The sequence below is a fragment of the Nyctereutes procyonoides genome, unplaced genomic scaffold (genome assembly GCF_905146905.1).
Source record: "Nyctereutes procyonoides isolate TBG_1078 unplaced genomic scaffold, NYPRO_anot_genome, whole genome shotgun sequence".
NCBI classification, from domain to species: domain Eukaryota; kingdom Metazoa; phylum Chordata; class Mammalia; order Carnivora; family Canidae; genus Nyctereutes; species Nyctereutes procyonoides.
This window is the reverse complement of record NW_026575133.1, coordinates 37,300,767-37,317,533: the sequence shown is the minus strand read 5'-3', so window position 1 is coordinate 37,317,533 and position 16,767 is coordinate 37,300,767.

Sequence of the window (16,767 nt, the reverse complement as noted above, 5' to 3'; positions counted from 1 at the left end):
CAGCTCCTGGAGGCATGAGTAAGAGAGAGAAGATCTCTGGATGAAAACAAGGTGATCTTCAGAGTGAAAGCAGAGGAAGTAGAAGGGGTTTAGTGAGAAAGGGTATGTGGATATATGTACAACCATACATACTTGCTGGTATTTCAAAAAACAGAGGCTAAACCACGAACTAGTAAAACTGGTTCTTCAGAGGGGAAGAGGAAGTGGTCAGTGAACTTCACATAGTGAAACAGTAATTACTTCAGGTGACTTGATCACAGTTTTGATTTTGCATTGTCACTGGAATACATACTGAGGACACAGACCTCAGCCCACTGAATATGGCTTCATGGCTAATTTCAAAAAACTACCTTGGTAACGTCACTATTATTAAAAGTATATTTTAGGATAAAGCAATTTAGAAATCAGGTAGTCTTAAATTTCACTTAGAAACCCTAAATGCTTTATCTTTCTAAACAGTAAATAGTTCCTGGTCCAACTAAAAAGGCCTAAAGTAATTATAACCCAACACCAGTGAGAACCAATAATGCCCAGATGGTGGTCTCTAAACTCCCATTTTCAAATAAGCAGAATCAGAACTTATTTTCAAAGTAGATACTGGTCTGGGGAAATAATTACATGGTTGAACCTCAGTATAAGATCTCCCAGGTTCAGGAATGTTTCAGAGTCTAAGAGGGTTCTTTCAGAAGTTCATAGAAGCCAACCTGAAGGAGCTTCTATTGGCCAAACATGAGATAAATTGAGTACGAAAAATCTAAATACGTGTTTATATTTTTAACCCCAAGTTCATAATTACAGTACTAAACCTCATCCTTGCGCAAGAAATTCAGGATAAATGCTTGCTTCGGTCTCCCCTGTATTTATCAGTGTAAAGAACAAATGAATTGATGCCCTAGGGATATCCAAAATAACAAAATTGAGCCTGCAAAGTGATCAAACAACTGATCGTAGACAGTTCTTTACAGAAAGATTCCACCCAATAGATACTGATAAAATTAGAAAATCCATATTTTGCAGTACTTTTCCTAAAGGATCTAGGAAAGAAGCATCAATGGCTGCTGAGACCATGGGCTGAGAAAGTAAGACTGAGCATAAAATAAACCCAGCAGGCACATCAGCCCATCTGTGGTCCTGGCTACTGCTGAGACTGCCAGCTGCAGGTGTAGCCTGACAGCACCCTGCTTTAGACGCATCGAGTGTATCTATGCTTTTTGCTCTGGGGCTTACCTGACAATGCCACAGGGTTGCCCACACAAACCTGGGTAAGGGGGAACTAGATCCCGGACCAGCCTTTCAACAGATGGAGGCACGACCTAGGCAATAACACTGCCTTCCATGCCTTGGGAAGACGGTTCCAGGGTACGTTCCATGTGTGGTACCTGAAAAAAGACCCCACAGAGCCTGAGCTGTGGTTGCCCATTGTGACCAGTCTGCGGTGGCGTGGATTGCTAGTTCCTCCTTCCTTGTTTCTTTCTTCCCAGTTCCCCTCTGTGTTTCCTGGGATCAAGAGAAGTGGCTCGTCTACACGTAAGTTGAAAGCACCTGAATCCATCATTCTTAACATCACTCAGTGAGACATATAAGCTTGCCAGGATGGCAGGGTAAGCATATAGTCTCCACCATGAAGTTTTGTCAGAACAAACTTCCCCCAAAATGAATAGGAATCTAACCAAGGTTGTAGACTTAACTGCCTATTTCCATGGTACGCAGTTATTAGGTGAACAAGTTAAACGCCCCACTAAGAAGCAGTCAGCCAGATCTAGAATGTGGGGGATTTAACAGGACAAAATGAGTTTCCTTAAAAAAATAAATGACCTGAGAAGAGTCAAAGGGTGGTAGAGTTGGCAGTGAGCATGGGAAGATCCCTGCTCCTGGGCCGAAGTACTTTGAGGCAGACTCCAGTTGTGCCAAGAACTACAAACAGATGGCTGCGTGGCAAGAAATCTGCTTAAGGTAATCAAAGATCTCAAGTGGTGAGGCCTGAGGGGCTCAGGTTTGAGCGCCCAGAGAACCCAGAGGGCTGGGCAGCAGCGTTTGGGGGGCCATTCATTGCTGGCCAGGGCCGGGTCCTGTGCTGGAGGCCTGCCACCTTGCGGGGATTGGGCATTTGAGAGGCCTAAACCACACAGCTGGGGATCCCTGGGTGGCTCAGCTGTTTAGTGCCTGCCTTTGGCCCAGGGCGTGATCCTGGAGTCCTGGGATCAAGTCCCACATCGGACTCCCTGCATGGAGCCTGCTTCTGCCTCTGTGTGTGTGTGTGTGTGTGTGTGTGTGTGTGTGTGTGTGTGTGTGTCTCATGAATAAATAAATAAAATATTTTAAAAAAATAAATAAAAATAAAAAGCCACACAGCTGCTTACTCTTCAAGACATCTGGTGAACTTTTAGGCTGCTTTGGGTAGGGAAAAAAGAGGCCAAGTCCAAAAAAGCCTTTGGGAAACAGCTTGCTTTTCCCGCAGTCTTGCCGTGTGGGGCTCCAGGTAACAGGCAGGTTAGTGGGGGTGCCCATCAACAAACCAGAGTAGAGTAGAGTAGTTAGTTAAACTGCTGGAGGACAGGGCAGCAGAATGTTCTCACGGAAACACAAAGTACACAATGGAGCTTACTGGAAGCTGTTGGAGACAGTCTGTGATGTGTGTAGTGGGATTTGGGATTTGAAGAAATAGAAAGTAAATCGGAAAACAGTACCTGAAGTACTGGCCAAGAACTCTCCAAAACAGATGAAAGAAGTCAAGTGACAGGTCCAAAAATCTCAGAAACCCCCACACAGGATGGATACCAAAACCAAGCACGCCCCCCAACCTGACACCTAGGTAGCTACTGAAAATGAAAGCAAACATATTAAAATTATGGAGGGGCTGACGGGGGAGGAGGAGTAAGGGAATTTCTCTTCAGAGAAGCAAAAGCAAAGCCAGAGGATAATAAAATAGCATTCTAAGTGTTGAAAGTAAAAAAATCATGACTGCCAATTATGAGACCCGTTGTTACTTTCGGCCTTCCTGTGTTAAGTTTAAAAGTGGAACAAGATCTATCCGTGCAAACACTAACCAAAAGAAAGGTGCGGCGCCACGGTGGACCTGAAGGTGAGAAGCGTGTGTCGTGGACAAGGTTTCCTATCGCTGCGCTGAGTTACCATAGACTTGACGACTTAGGACAACACTGACAGTTACGGAGTCGAGGAGTCTAAGCTGGGTCCCGCTGGGCCAGGGTCAGGTGTCAGCAGGACTGCTGCCTTCCTGCTGGGAGGCTCCAGGGGACAAGCTGTTTCCTTGCCCTGTCCGGCTTCCAGAGGCTGCCCACACACCTTGGCGCCTGGCCCTGCAGCCGTTTCCAAAACCAGCAGCATTGGGCCAGGTTGTTTCCACACTGCCACCTCTTGGGGGCTCTTCTACCACTTTAAAGACCCCTATGTTATGTTGTCCCACCTGGGCATCCAGGACAATCTCCCTATTTTAAGATAGGCTGATTAGCAACCTTCCATCTGCTCTCTCAATTTTGCTTTCATGTGACAACATATTCAGAGGTTTCAGGGATTCAGATGTACGCGTATTTGAGGACCATTGTTCTTCCCACTACGGGGTCAGTCCAGTAGGCAACAGGAGTATATAATTCTGCATCTATAAATCTAAAATGAAATATAATCAAAACAGAAGTTGACAACGGACTCCTCTATAGTTGGGGAGTTGGGGTGGTGGCTGGCACTAACCCTACCAGACATTAAGACAATCCAAAGCCTCTATAATTAAAATGTAAAACCTCATGATCCTGGAGCGTGAGTAGTAGATAGCCCTGTGGAATAAATGAGAGAGATGAGAAATAGACTTGAATACCTACAGTAATGTACCGTGTGATAAAGCCGGCATCTCAGATCACTGAGAATATAAGGTGGACCTTTTAACAAATGGCTCTGGGAAAATTGGTTAGCTATTTGGAAAAATAAATCTATTAGAATAGGATCCAGATAGATGAGGGATCTTAATGTGCAATGATGAAACCATGCCAGTACTAGACCTTGGGTAAAGTAAAGGCTTCTCTGTCTCAAAATTTGGGCTGTTAGAAGAGTCATCAATTCCACTACTTGAAAATGTTGCAAATTATAAAGACATCTGAACAGAAACCTGGGGTAAATACAGAGAACAAACGAGGGGTTGCCAGAAGGGAGAGCTGCGGGGATAGAGAATGAGTGGAATAACTGAAGAGGATTAAGAAGTACAAACTTCCAATTATAAGTAAATCCGAGAGATGAAAAGTAAGCATAGGAAATATAGTCAGTGTTGCAGTGACGTGGGGATAGATGGAAGCCTGAAGCTAATGCAGCACTGCATGTCAACTGAACTTCATTACAAGTTTTTAAAAAGACATCTGACAACTGACAATACTTAGAACATAAAGAGCTGATCATATCCCTCACATATAAATGATTCTTAAAAATCAAGATAATTATATGTGCTGCTGAAGTGAGCACTCAAGGTAATTAAAAAGCGAAAACCAACAGGGAAAAAAAATGACAATTCACAAAAACTTACAAAGTGGCTTTTAAACATGAAAAGATGTTCAACTTCATTTATAATAAGAGAACTGGGAACTTAAAATAGCATTGAGTTTGTACGTGTAAGACATAGGAGTAGCAGAACCTCAAGAGTGTAACAAGGTGTTCTGTTACCAAACTCAGGAAATTCACCCTCATAGGCTTAGTTGGTGGGAGTGCAAGTGGGAACATCCCTACAGAGACAGGTGGGCAGTATCTGAGAAGGGCAAATGTGTATACTTTGATTCCTGGCAATCTAGCCATTAGGGATTTATCCTGAAGATTCAACACCACAATAGTTTTTTTAAAAAAGCATATGTACAAGGTTATTTATTGGAGCATTATTCCTGATGGGCTCATACTGGGAATAGCCCAAGTGCTTATACACAAGGGAATGGTACATCCACATGAGGGAGTCCTATGCATCTATAATAAAGAATCGTGACAGTCCTTCATACAGAGTGACTTCCAGGACATGCTGGTAAGGGGCGTGGGGGGGGGGAGTGGCAGGGAAACAATGTGCATGTGCATGAAAGTGCCTAGAGTGTGCTATTTTTTGTGTAAGAAAAAAGAAAATCTGTGTATATTTGCTCACCAGTGGGGGAAAGAAAACACCAGAAGGGAAGCCAGAATAATGTTTCGGGGGTATAGGAGGGAATAAAATGGAGAGGATAGGACCAGGGGGGCTGGAGGGCTGTCCCTTCCTTTTTGCACACTTCTGACTTGGGGGACTATATGAATGTTTCATGTACTCAAGAAGTAAAACGATGATTGGGGGAAGGGGGAATGAGCCAAAGCGCATTTTAAATAAATTACATACCTGCCCTGAAGGTAAGGGTCCTAAGTCAGGTAAGATTTGAAGAACACTCTTTAGACTGTATGTCCTAAGGTTCAACACAAAAAATAACTTTAAACATATATTAAACTCCGTTTACTGGGCTGCTTTTTTGCAAAAAATAAAGGTTAGCAATTCAGAAATGATTTTGTGTGTTCTAGGATTGAACAAATGGTAAACATATTGTAGAAGATGTGTTCCCCTGTCCAAGAGGATGCTACTACTACAGGCATCTTCATCTTACTGTGCACCACAGGCGTTGCATTTGGTTTTGATTTTGTATTTTTACAAGGTTTGTGGCAACCCTGCCAATTTGATGAAAAAAAAGCTTTAAAAATCGTCCCAGATCAAAAGAAACTAAAGAGGCACAATTCAGTGCACTGCTGTAATAAAAGTACATTATAAAGCATAATTGGGAATTGATGAAATATGAATAAACCATCAATTACATTAGAGGTTGGCAAATTGCAACCTGTTGGTCAAGAACAGGCTACTGGCTGTTTTTGTAAATAGAGTTTTATTGGGATACAGCCATGTCCATGTATTTATGTATTATCTGTAGCTGCTTTCACACCACAAAGCGAAATTGAGTAGTTGACAGACTGTCCTGCAAAGTGTAAGATACTGTCTGACCCTTTGCAGAAAATTTCCCAACTCCTAGTATTCCACATTCATTTACTTGATTTTGTTGATTTTACCATGGATGTGGAAGAGAACGTCCTTGTTTCCAGAAACTAATCTTACTTAGAAAATAAAATTTTATATAAACATTATTTCAATCTACATATATATGTACTTGTCAGTAATAAGCATTGGAGCTACTTTATTAGATGATTTCATCAATGAGCACAAAATTCTCAAAATTGTGCCTCCATACTATTAGTATATGGAATATGTTCACTATATAAGTTTTCAAATTTTCTTTGCCTTTCATGAATTTGATATTCCTGAAGAGAGCTGGCCAGTTATTTTTTTTTAAGCCCTTCATTTGGGGTTTGTCTGCTGCTTCATTATTAGATTCAGGATATACATTTTTGACAACACCACAGAAGTGGTAATGTTCTCTTTGGTGTTTTGTATCAGGCACATGATAGTAGAAGTCCCTACTATTTTTAGTGGAGAATGTTCTAAAAACAAAGGTCTGAATGTGCACTTTGCTTGGGGGTGTGGGGGCGGGTGTCCTTCCTCCATGCTATCTCAATGGATGGAACTAGGACATCTGTCTGTGTATATGTGATTATCTGTGTATCAGCAGTTCCTGAAAAGTCTCCTGAAGATCCTGATAGTTCCTCTAATTGAGAATTATTAAATTAGAACCACCTGAAAACAAAATACCTCCAAACTTATGAACTATTATTGCCCACTACATTAATCCTAAATCATTGAAGTGTTCAAAAAGGAAGAAGGATGCAGATTGATTGTAGACATTAAAAGTGCATGTCAAAATCTAGAGTGAACATCTGTTTCCACCAACATAACTAAGCCTGGAGAAAACCTCAGTCTAGAACAACGAAAATTCCATTTAGAGTATTACAATTATTTTATAATATACATTGATGACCTGGCAGAGAATAAGGGATATCGCCGAATGCTGGATACAACTAGTCTCCTGCTCTGGAGACTGTGTGTGTTCTGGGGCCATCAGCCAATGACCTAGAAGCCAAGTCATTTCATACCACCAGTGTGAAGGAAGCAGGAGACAAAACCTAATGTTCAACAAGATGAAGAAGATCAGCAAACTCACATGAAGTAGGACACCATAAAGATGACACCTTCAAAGGATAGACTAGAAAAAACAAAATCCTGTCACAGAAAGAGCTGCTGCTGGGTTACAGGTAAGAATAGAGGGTGTGAGTGCACAAGTCTGTCTAAAGGGCTCTGATAAGTTCCTCCCAGAAGCTGGGCAGAAGAAACAGCCAATCTCTGTAGGAATAAGTTTAACTCAAGGCCTGAATGAATTGCCACAGAAATTCTGAGAAAGATGAATTCACAATCAAAAACTAAAACACACACTGTAAATATGCCATTATGAGCAAGAATTAGCATAAGCTAAAAACTAGGGAGCTAAACCCTCAAAGATGTTAGGTATCTAAATGATAATATTTTAAATATTTTGTATGTTTATCCATGTTTAATATGTTAAGATACAGTTATTTAAGTTTATTAAATACTATTTTAAAAATATATTCAAGGAAATTAAGTTTACTGAAAGTATGAAAAATGAACAAGAGACATAAAAAAATACCTGGCATATGTGAAAAAGAACTAGAAACTCTCAAAAAGAAAAAAAAAAAGGCTCAGCAGATGGTCTTGTAGCTTGGTTCCATCAGATTAGAAGACTTTGGGGTTCAACAGTAAGTCACAGCTCAATGAAAATGGTAAATTTAAAAAAAAAAAGTAAATTTGATATCAGGTCCAGTGCTGGCACAATGGGCCCATAAATGGAATGGCCTTTGTAGCCGAGATGGAGGTCCTGCCCGGGCTAGGCAGCGTGGGTTCCCTATCACCGACATTGTGCTCACTGTTTGCTGTCCTGGCATCAGCAGAATGTCATGTTGAGGCATCACTAACGGCACCATCCAGAAAGAAATCACATAACCAATTGGTAGCAAGTTGATTACGTTAGCCCCTTCTACGCTGGAAAGGCCAGTGTTGCATCCTTCCTGGAAATGACGTCTACTCAGGTATGGGTTGGCCTTCCACATGCATGGCGTCTTCTCCAGCACCACCTTCAGAGAACATACAAAATATCTACTGACCACAAATTCTACAGAACATTGCCTAGTCTAAGGGACCCATTCTACAAAAAAGATGTGACAACAGGTACATGACCATGTAATCCATTGATTTTCAGTTATTTCATTGATTCTAAATCCTTACCCAAAGTATCTAACCAACAGAACGGTGGAATGTCCTGTTCATGGCTCAGAGGACATGCCAGCTTCGTGACAGCTACTTGGTGACTAGGATGCTTCCTATCAAGATGCGGAGTATTCACTGAACCCAACCACAACTAATATGAGGCTGTGTTCCCAGGAGCTGGATGACAGGGGCCTGAGGACAAAAGTGTGGTCAGATGTCCTCACTGCAACTCCAAGAGATCCATTAATGGGATTTTTTGCTCTTCACTTAAGGTTATAAAGAACATTATTCATTGTCTAGTTCCTGCAGGTTAAACTCTGAATAATGACCCACCACTGAGAAGTGAACAGATGTTTTACAGCCCTGTAAAATCAAAGCTGTATTCCCTGGGAGACCCCAGTGAGGTTACCAGGCTTCTGAGAGGAATTGTCTAATGACACAGCAGCGATCATTTTGTCTTGCTTCGGATAAGTAATCCTTAACATGTCCCAGAAGGAATGCTACCCAGCATGAGGAGAAAAGATGGGGTGGGGATAGTGACCATCTTCAGATACTGGACTGTCATGTGGATGGATGGGTATCACTTATTGCTTCCAAAGGCAGAATCAGGTGAAGATTAGAAAAGGCTAGATTTGGCTCAACGCAAAGAAGAGGTTTTTAACTGTCTGGACCAGCACTGCCCAATGAAAGTGGGAATTGTTAAATTAGGTGAGTCACATATGTGAGTTTAAATTTCTCCAGTAGCCGTGATAAAAAAAAACAGTGGAAAGGAAAAACAGATGCCATTAATTTTAATGACATAGCTTATTCAGCCCAATCCAAAGTATTATCAGTTCAACGTGTCATCAATATCAAAAATACTAATGAGATATTTTGCATTCTTCCAGGCTCAATCTTGAAGTCCCATGTGGATTTTACATTTCTTTACAGCACAGCTCAGTTTGGACTAGGTGCCTTCCAAGCGCTCACCGGCCACGTGTGACTCAGGCATATTGGACAGCAGGGGTCGGGATTGTCTCAGGGACAGCGTCCTGGCGGCAGATGCGATGGAAACCAAGCTCAAAAGCCCCCATGGAGGGCGCCTGGAGGATTGTCCATGCGCCAATGACCTTAGGGAGGGTTTCCTGCCCCCCCCCCCTTACCTCATCTCCACCTGCCAGCATCCACCCAGATTGCATCAGTAAAGGCTGACCTGCCCTCCGGGAGAGATTAACAGTTTTCCTGCAGTCTCCTTGCTTTCTATGTGTTTGAGGATTTTTTTTTTTTAACCACCTGCAATTAAACTCTGCACGGAGAAGCAAGGGAGCAAAGGCATCTATGGACTCTTGGCTGGAGCAGCTCATGGGACGGAGTAGGCACCGCCTTGCCAGCAAGTGGTAGCTTAGCTTTCCTCTTCTTGAGAACCACTGGTAACGCTGCTGTGTGAGGAAGATGAAGTTCTTGATGGATTCGGGAGCACTGACTACTATTAATTGGATTTTTTTTTCCTTTAAGCAAAGTTAATCATCTTCCTCTGATTTTGCTGCTCCTCCACATAAAAGAAGCTTTCAGACTGTAGTGGAAAAGACAGGGCAATTTTACCTCCGTATCAAAAGACAAGCTAAAACCACCATGGAAATTCCCTTGATCTGGATGACTGACAGAGTCTCCTGGATCAGTTGAGGCAGTGAGGAACCAGGAGTTCTTTGGACATATTTTCAAGAAGCGAGTGAACTTTAACGATCACGTGTGTGCACCCACCTGACCAGAGTATGCGCATCCTGGATATGAATTATGATTTTTCTCCTGGGTGGAGCTGTAGGAAAAGGTTTCATTCTGAATAAAAGAGGAGCCAGGCCATTTTCCACTTGTGAGTCACATGATGGGGGGAATCGCCAAAAACCAGTTTTTGATTTCACAATATTCTCCTAACTGTATGCCTGTGTCTAGTCTCTACGAAGAGCAACTCAGGACAGCCAGCAAAATGCTCTGTGTGTAAAAATCCACACAGTGATGAAAAACCTATTTGCAGGTGTCCCATGTGAATCAAATAACATAATTTAAAAACTGGATTAGGCTGGTTGTGAGGTTGGCAGTAAGTGATGTCAAAGGAGAATGGTCCAAGAAATTCCAAATGCATCTGGTAGCCTTAAGCCTGTTGGATACCTTCCCTTAAAATCCAGATTTCTAGCAGACTGCCACACAGGATTTTGAGCCCTTTCCCCATAAACACAAGGAATGTGGATGTAAATACGAGAATGTGTCCTCAGCTGCTTTACTTTTGCTGAGATGCTTTAATATGGACCAATTTCAAAAGATTAGGCAGCCTTAGTTTTAAACATTCATTATCTTACATTATCAACGTTATCTTGGCTGAACGTGTATCTTGATGCTGTGTCTGATGTCTTTCATGTAACCAGAGCTGCTTTTCTAGATGCGGGAAATCTGTGCAGGGCAGCTCTTCATCCCTCCCTCAGGCTGGCAGAGGCTCCGACCAGGAGACCCAGATATGCAGGTGTAACCCTGGGTTTCGGAGCCCTCTCGAGTTGAGCTGTCTGAAGCAAATGGTTTAGGCAGACATCTGTTTGATTCATACCCTCGCCTGCCACTTGGTTTTCCACTTGTTTGAAATACGCTACCCTAACTCACTTGGCGTTGGGTCATTTTTAACCACTCCATTCTTTGAATATCAGGTCACTGTCACTCCTGGCTGATGACACAGTCCCCGTGGAGAAAGATGTCTTCCTAAAAGCTGGCGAAAGTGTTGTTGGTTTTAGGATATTTTGTAAGAGAAGATTTGTTTTCTTGATTTTTAATTTTTTTTTATTGGTCCTTGAGATTCCAGCCCTTTTGTCACAAGAGTGGAATGGATGAGTTTACTAAGACCCACAAGACGGGAAAATGTGTGGTGAATTTGGAGCTGGATCGCTAATAACTGGAGAAAAAAATCAAAAGGTGCAGCCAGGGTGTAATTTTTGGGGGGATTGAAACACACTTGTAATTTCATCAGTTTAGAAGACCAAATCTAAATGTATGCTAAATTAAAAAAAAAGAAATAGGCAAAATCCAATCAAATTATTGTGGACATTTGCTGAGAACGAGACAGCCCCCACGGTCAGCATACAGGAACTCCAGCTGGAAGCTGATTAACGGCGTGGCCCTCCGTGGAGCAGTACGATGGCCTCGGCCTCCGTCCTGGGCAGCGTCGTCAGAGGCAGGCAGCGTGGCCCTGCCCGTTCAAAGCGTGTGGCCCTGCCTCTGATTGCAACAGAGAAGAGCAAGACGCCCGGCTCTCATTGGAAAATTAACTCCGAGGGCTCTTGTTACCCAGGTTTTTATCAAATGGAAGATAATATCCATGGAAAACTCGCTGAAGCCCTTATCCTCAGAGTATGTTCCCTGGGCCACACGGAGGGGGGCGCCTCCCGGGAGCCCCCGGTGCAGCACTGCAAGCTTGTTCTGGGCCTTGCCCCTGGGCCGTTGTTCTGAAGGACTTTGGGACTGTCCCGCCGTGTTTGCTGCTGAAATACAGAGAAGGCTGTGCCCCCCTACCCCCCACTACCATTCCTACAGGGGATCCCCTCCATGGGATATTCCTCTCCAGGTCTCTGTGTCAGAAAGGGGCTAGTGGACCCTGGACGTCGTAGAACCATTGTCTCTGCCACCGTCTCTGCCATTGTCTCTGCCATTGTCTCTGCCATTTTGCCTCGGCCCATGGGGAGCTCAGAGCCCAGTGCTCTGAGCCCTGGAGCCTTCCCGTCCATGCAGCGTTTGCTTCTCTTCCTCCGCGTGCCAGCTCCTTCTTCCCCTCTATTTACGGCCCACGCACCTCCCTTTTTTTTTTTAACCTAATTGTCTTTATTCTGAATGAATCTCTAAATACTTTCTGTATTTTTTTTTTCTAGAACAAATGGGAAAATACATTAGGGAGTTCGTGTCATTAATGAAAATTAGTAGTCTTCTCTGATATTTCCTCAGTGGATAAAGGAAGCTTTTGTGTAGTTTTTTGAAGAACTCTTTACCAGATTTCTTGGCCCCAGCATTTGGCCTTCGTGTCCTCCATGGTGGTGGCTCCTGGGAGCCAGGGGTGAATGTACAGAGTGTAGGACTCTGTGGTGGTGGTCACTTGCCCTCCTGCCTTCAGCACAGGAAGGGAGGCCCCAAGTCTCAGAATTAATGTTGAGCTTTGCCTATGGTTTTCACGGGGTTTTGTTGTTGTTTGTTTTTTGGGGTTTTTTGTTGTTGTTGTTGTTGCTGTTGTTTTAGCACACCACTGTGTTCTCAACAATACATTATTTCATCCCTGCAAAACTATGGGGCTGACCTCTGTGTCTCCATTTTGTCAACAGTGAAAGTCTGACTTCAGCTCCCCCAAGTCCACACAGCGGTGCGATGGAGCCTGGAAGCCAGAGCCGTCATCCTCCCACACTGACCTGACCCAGAGGAAAGGGACGAAAGAATTTACCAGAGTCCTTCTGAGCCCCAGATAATGATGGTGGATTAGGCAGGAAGTTTCCTAGAAAAAACCGACATCTTGAAATCCTAAGCCTCAGATGTTCAGATAAAGCCGCATAGGCAAATCCCTCAGAAACCTCTTATCTGCTTGACCCGACTACCCTGTTCCTCCTCCTCATTTTCTCTAAAGAAGTCATCTGAGCTAAGCCTAAAGGTTCTGGAAGGAGAGTATTAGTTAGATAATCAAAACGGCATCTCAAGGGGAGAAGGCTGTTGGTAAGCGGCGCTTCGCAAACCCTCGGCCGGGCCCGGCCACCTGGCCCTGCCCGTGGGCCGCTCCCCTGCGGAGCTGGGCCTGGGGTCTGGGCAGGGATGGACAGGCCCATGCTCCCAGCTTCCAAGGGTCCTGCTGCACTACGGCTGGGGGCTGCTGCTGCGGGGGTGCCCGGCACCGGCACCCAGTACTGGCTGTACCAGGAGGGGCTGCCTCCGGGGTGTGGCCGCCGGCACCCTGGCCTCAGCAGAGGACACTGGGCTCCCCCTGAGCCCGGGGCACCGGCCAGTCTACGCGGCCTCATAACATTTTGCTAAGAGTTCAAGGACCTGGGCAGAAGAACAGCCCCGAGAGCTGCCTGACCCAAGTGGGCCACCAGTGCTTGACACCCCGGGAAGGCCCCCAGGCCACAGTCCCAGACCTCACAAGGCCTTGATGGGACAGCAGCCTGTCCAGGGACGCCGGGCCCAGCCGGTGGCTCCCCTTCACTGGCTCACCCTTGGTCCCCAGGTCTGCCCCCCAGCCCCACGGACCACTGTGACCCTCACAGGCCAGCTCTCATAGGAACCTAGAACATTCTCTCCACCCTGCTGTCACCCCCTACATGGGCTGCAGGAACCCAAGGCCAGGAGAGGGCACTTGGGAAGCCCCTGGACCTGACACCTGCTACTTCTCTCTCAAGGGCACCTTTGGTTTGCTTTAAATTAAGCTTTCAGCGGGAAGATTGTATCTAGGGAGAGGACTGCTCCTGCCCCAGGGCTCAGGGGAGGGGGCTGCTCCTGCCCCAGGGGTCAGAGGAGGGGCTGCTCCTGCCCCAGGACTCAGGGGAGGGGCCTGCTCCAGCCCCAGGGCTCAGGGGAGGGGCCTGCTCCTGCCCCAGGGCTCAGGGGAGGGGGTCGCACTGCTTGGAGCAGATCCTTCCCCAGCATCAGTGTCCTCGTGGTCTGTGTGGGGTGGAGTGCAGCACAATAGAGCTGGTGCCCTGAACAGATTTTTGAGGGAGCCCCGCACCCCTCTCCAGCAGGGCCACCTCCCCTGGAGCTTGGCTTAAACCAGCCTTTATTTTAGTCGCCCCGCTCCTCACCCTCTGTCTCCGTGACCCGCTGATCCTGCATTCTTCAGGGGAGCCCGAGCCCCGAGACAATGAGGAGGACAGTTGGCGGACACCAGTGACGACGGTCACCGCCGAGGTCCCCACCCTCCCCGTGCCCTCTCCTGCCCGGGCAGCGAACGCTCTCTCGGAGACAGCAGTTGCTCATTTAACTTCAAAATATAGTTAGAACCCTCGGCGTTCACACACCCACGCTGTAATTAAAAGCACGTATAGTTGAAGGCTTTCCATCGTTGAACAGCATTGGTTAAATTAATTCAATTATTTTCTCATTTTTCTGTGTCTAGTTTCGTCTAGACGGATGCTAGGAGGGGCACCCAATGCTTTGTCTGTTTTCTAGCATCGTCCTAAGGCTGCGAATATTAACACTGAAGATCCTTAATGCCAAGCCCCGAAGAGGAATTCGAAGCACTTCGGCAATCCAGAGCTGCGAGTGCCCGAGCCTAGAAATGCACTTGCTCAGCGTTTTGAGGAAAAGCTAGAAATTGTGTTTTTTGTCTAATGGACTAAAGCCTTCTACCAGTAAGAGGATTTTGTTTCTCTCTAGTTTGGGGTGAACCTAGAGCTTCCCTGATATCACCCAGACTCAAGTCGTGCTGGCGCGGCAGGTCAGGACACTAGCACCCAGGTAGGGGCCGCATGCGGACACCTGGCACTAGCAACCGAGACCCGTTTGTCCCCAGTCCTCTTCCTCCCCTGGCAGATTCACTTCCTTCCTGGGTGGTCCTGCCCTGTGCCCTCTCTGGGGGCGGGTGTACGTGTGGATCAGCACTGGGGGCAGCAGCAGACATCACAGCAGCCCCCTTGTCTTCCCACCTGAGAGCTCAGCCCCCAGCTTTACCTTTAGGCTGATAAAGAGCTCCCGTGGGGACCTGGGCTTGGAGCCAGCGTCTACACACGGGCTGCACACAGGGTCTATGAAGGCCACACCGCTGTGCGCAGTAATGGGAGCAGGACATGAGACTTCCCTCCGCGCCTTCAGGGCACACAGGTGTGAGCACCTGGCCCCAGGCCAGTCTGGGCCCCCACGGCCCGGTCCTCTCTCCTGGGGGAGACCGAGGCTGGCCCGGGACCCCCTGGCTTCCCTATACCCCACCCCGTAGGGGGTTGGGCCTGCACTGGTCTTCAGGCCTTCCTGGGTATGAAGTCTGAGCCCAGGGTCCCATGAGGGGCACCATGCCCAGCACCATCCTGAGGACTGACCTCCTCTTCTTTCCCCTCCCTCACTTTTTATAAAGATTTTATTTAATAGAGAGTGAGAGAGCAGGGAGGAGGGACAGAGGGAGCGAGAGCCTCCAGCAGACTCCCTGCTGCATGCGGAGCCTGATGCAGGGGCTCCGTCCCAGGACCTGGGATCATGACCTGAGCCAAAAACAAGTCAGACGCCCACCCGACCGAGCCACCCAGGCACCCCTCCACCACCCTCTCACGTCCCTGTCGCTCTCTTGGAAACTCAATTTCTGGCTTCACCCTCACCCCTCCTCTCCATTCCTGTTCTTTCCCTTTCTCCCTCTGCTCTTGGGCTGACACCAAATATTGTGGAATTCGGTCTGACAGCAACCGAAGCCATTGTCTCCAGCCGCTGGCAAAGGGGAAGCCGAAGTGTCCACACACGTGCCCCTCGCTCCCTTGGACAGCCCGTTGTCCCCGGGTGGGCGACCAGAGCTCAATGACCAGGCCGCATCATGTTCGAGCAAGTGGAGCTGTGGGCTCAGCCTCCCGGCCGAGGACTCGCACTTCTGAGTCCAGCGGTCTTGTTTCCCGTGGCTCCTGGAAGAGGAGGTAAGGATGTGCACGGGTCACTGCTCCCTGCTGATCCATCTGGAGTGAGTGGCATCGGGGCGTGTGCAAATCAGTGGCTCTAAGTCCCTTCGAGAAGCAGTTAGAACAAGTCTAATTTCCTACACATGTGGCCGCGAAAACACTCTGCTTTCCTCTTGGCCTTCCAAAAACACTGAAACACCCCAAGAGGCAAATATGAAAAGCGGTGCTGTTACTGAGCCACTCCCCCTGGCCCAGGGCCCCGCGGCCTCAGATAGAGGCCCTCCAGAAGTTTCGGGCGGCCCCCTGACTCGCGAGTATCCTGTTTCCTGGGCTTTGGTGAAGGCCGCAGGAGCTGAAAGCAGAGCGTTTCTGCAGCAGTCTGGGTTCTGAGCTCAGGGATGGGCGGTCAAGAGGTGGTGGGGGGCCTTTGGCGGCATGGGGGGGCAAGTCTAGGGGCCTCCGCGTCCTGGGGCTAGGACACCTGTGGCCACGGCCAAGGAGGACACGCTGGTTTCCAGGGGAGGCCCCCGCTCCACCCCTCCGGCTCCTCCTGAGTCTCTGGGCAAGAATGCCCCCCTGCACCCCACCCCACCCCGCCCACCTTCCACCCCTGCCCTGCCTCGTGTCCCCGCTGCCCAAGAAAACATCTGGCAGAGACCCAGCTTCTTGAAGTGGTCGAATAAACAAGAGGCCTGTGAGTCATCTCAGAGAGGCGGCTGGAAGATGGGGGGACCTGGTGCCAAACCCATGATGTGGCGCAGTCTTCCTTCTGGGAACCCTGAGTCATAGAGGGACGCGGGAGCTGGCACGGTCCTGGGGCTGAAAACCGGGGATTTGTGTCCGTCCCCCTGTGTGAGCGTCTGGGCGCGCATGTGAGCTGGTGTGTGCATGTGTGTGTGTGTTTGCGCGTGCGAGCCTGCGCAGGAGGTCTGCACATGCACCCTCGAGCCCCCCTGATGC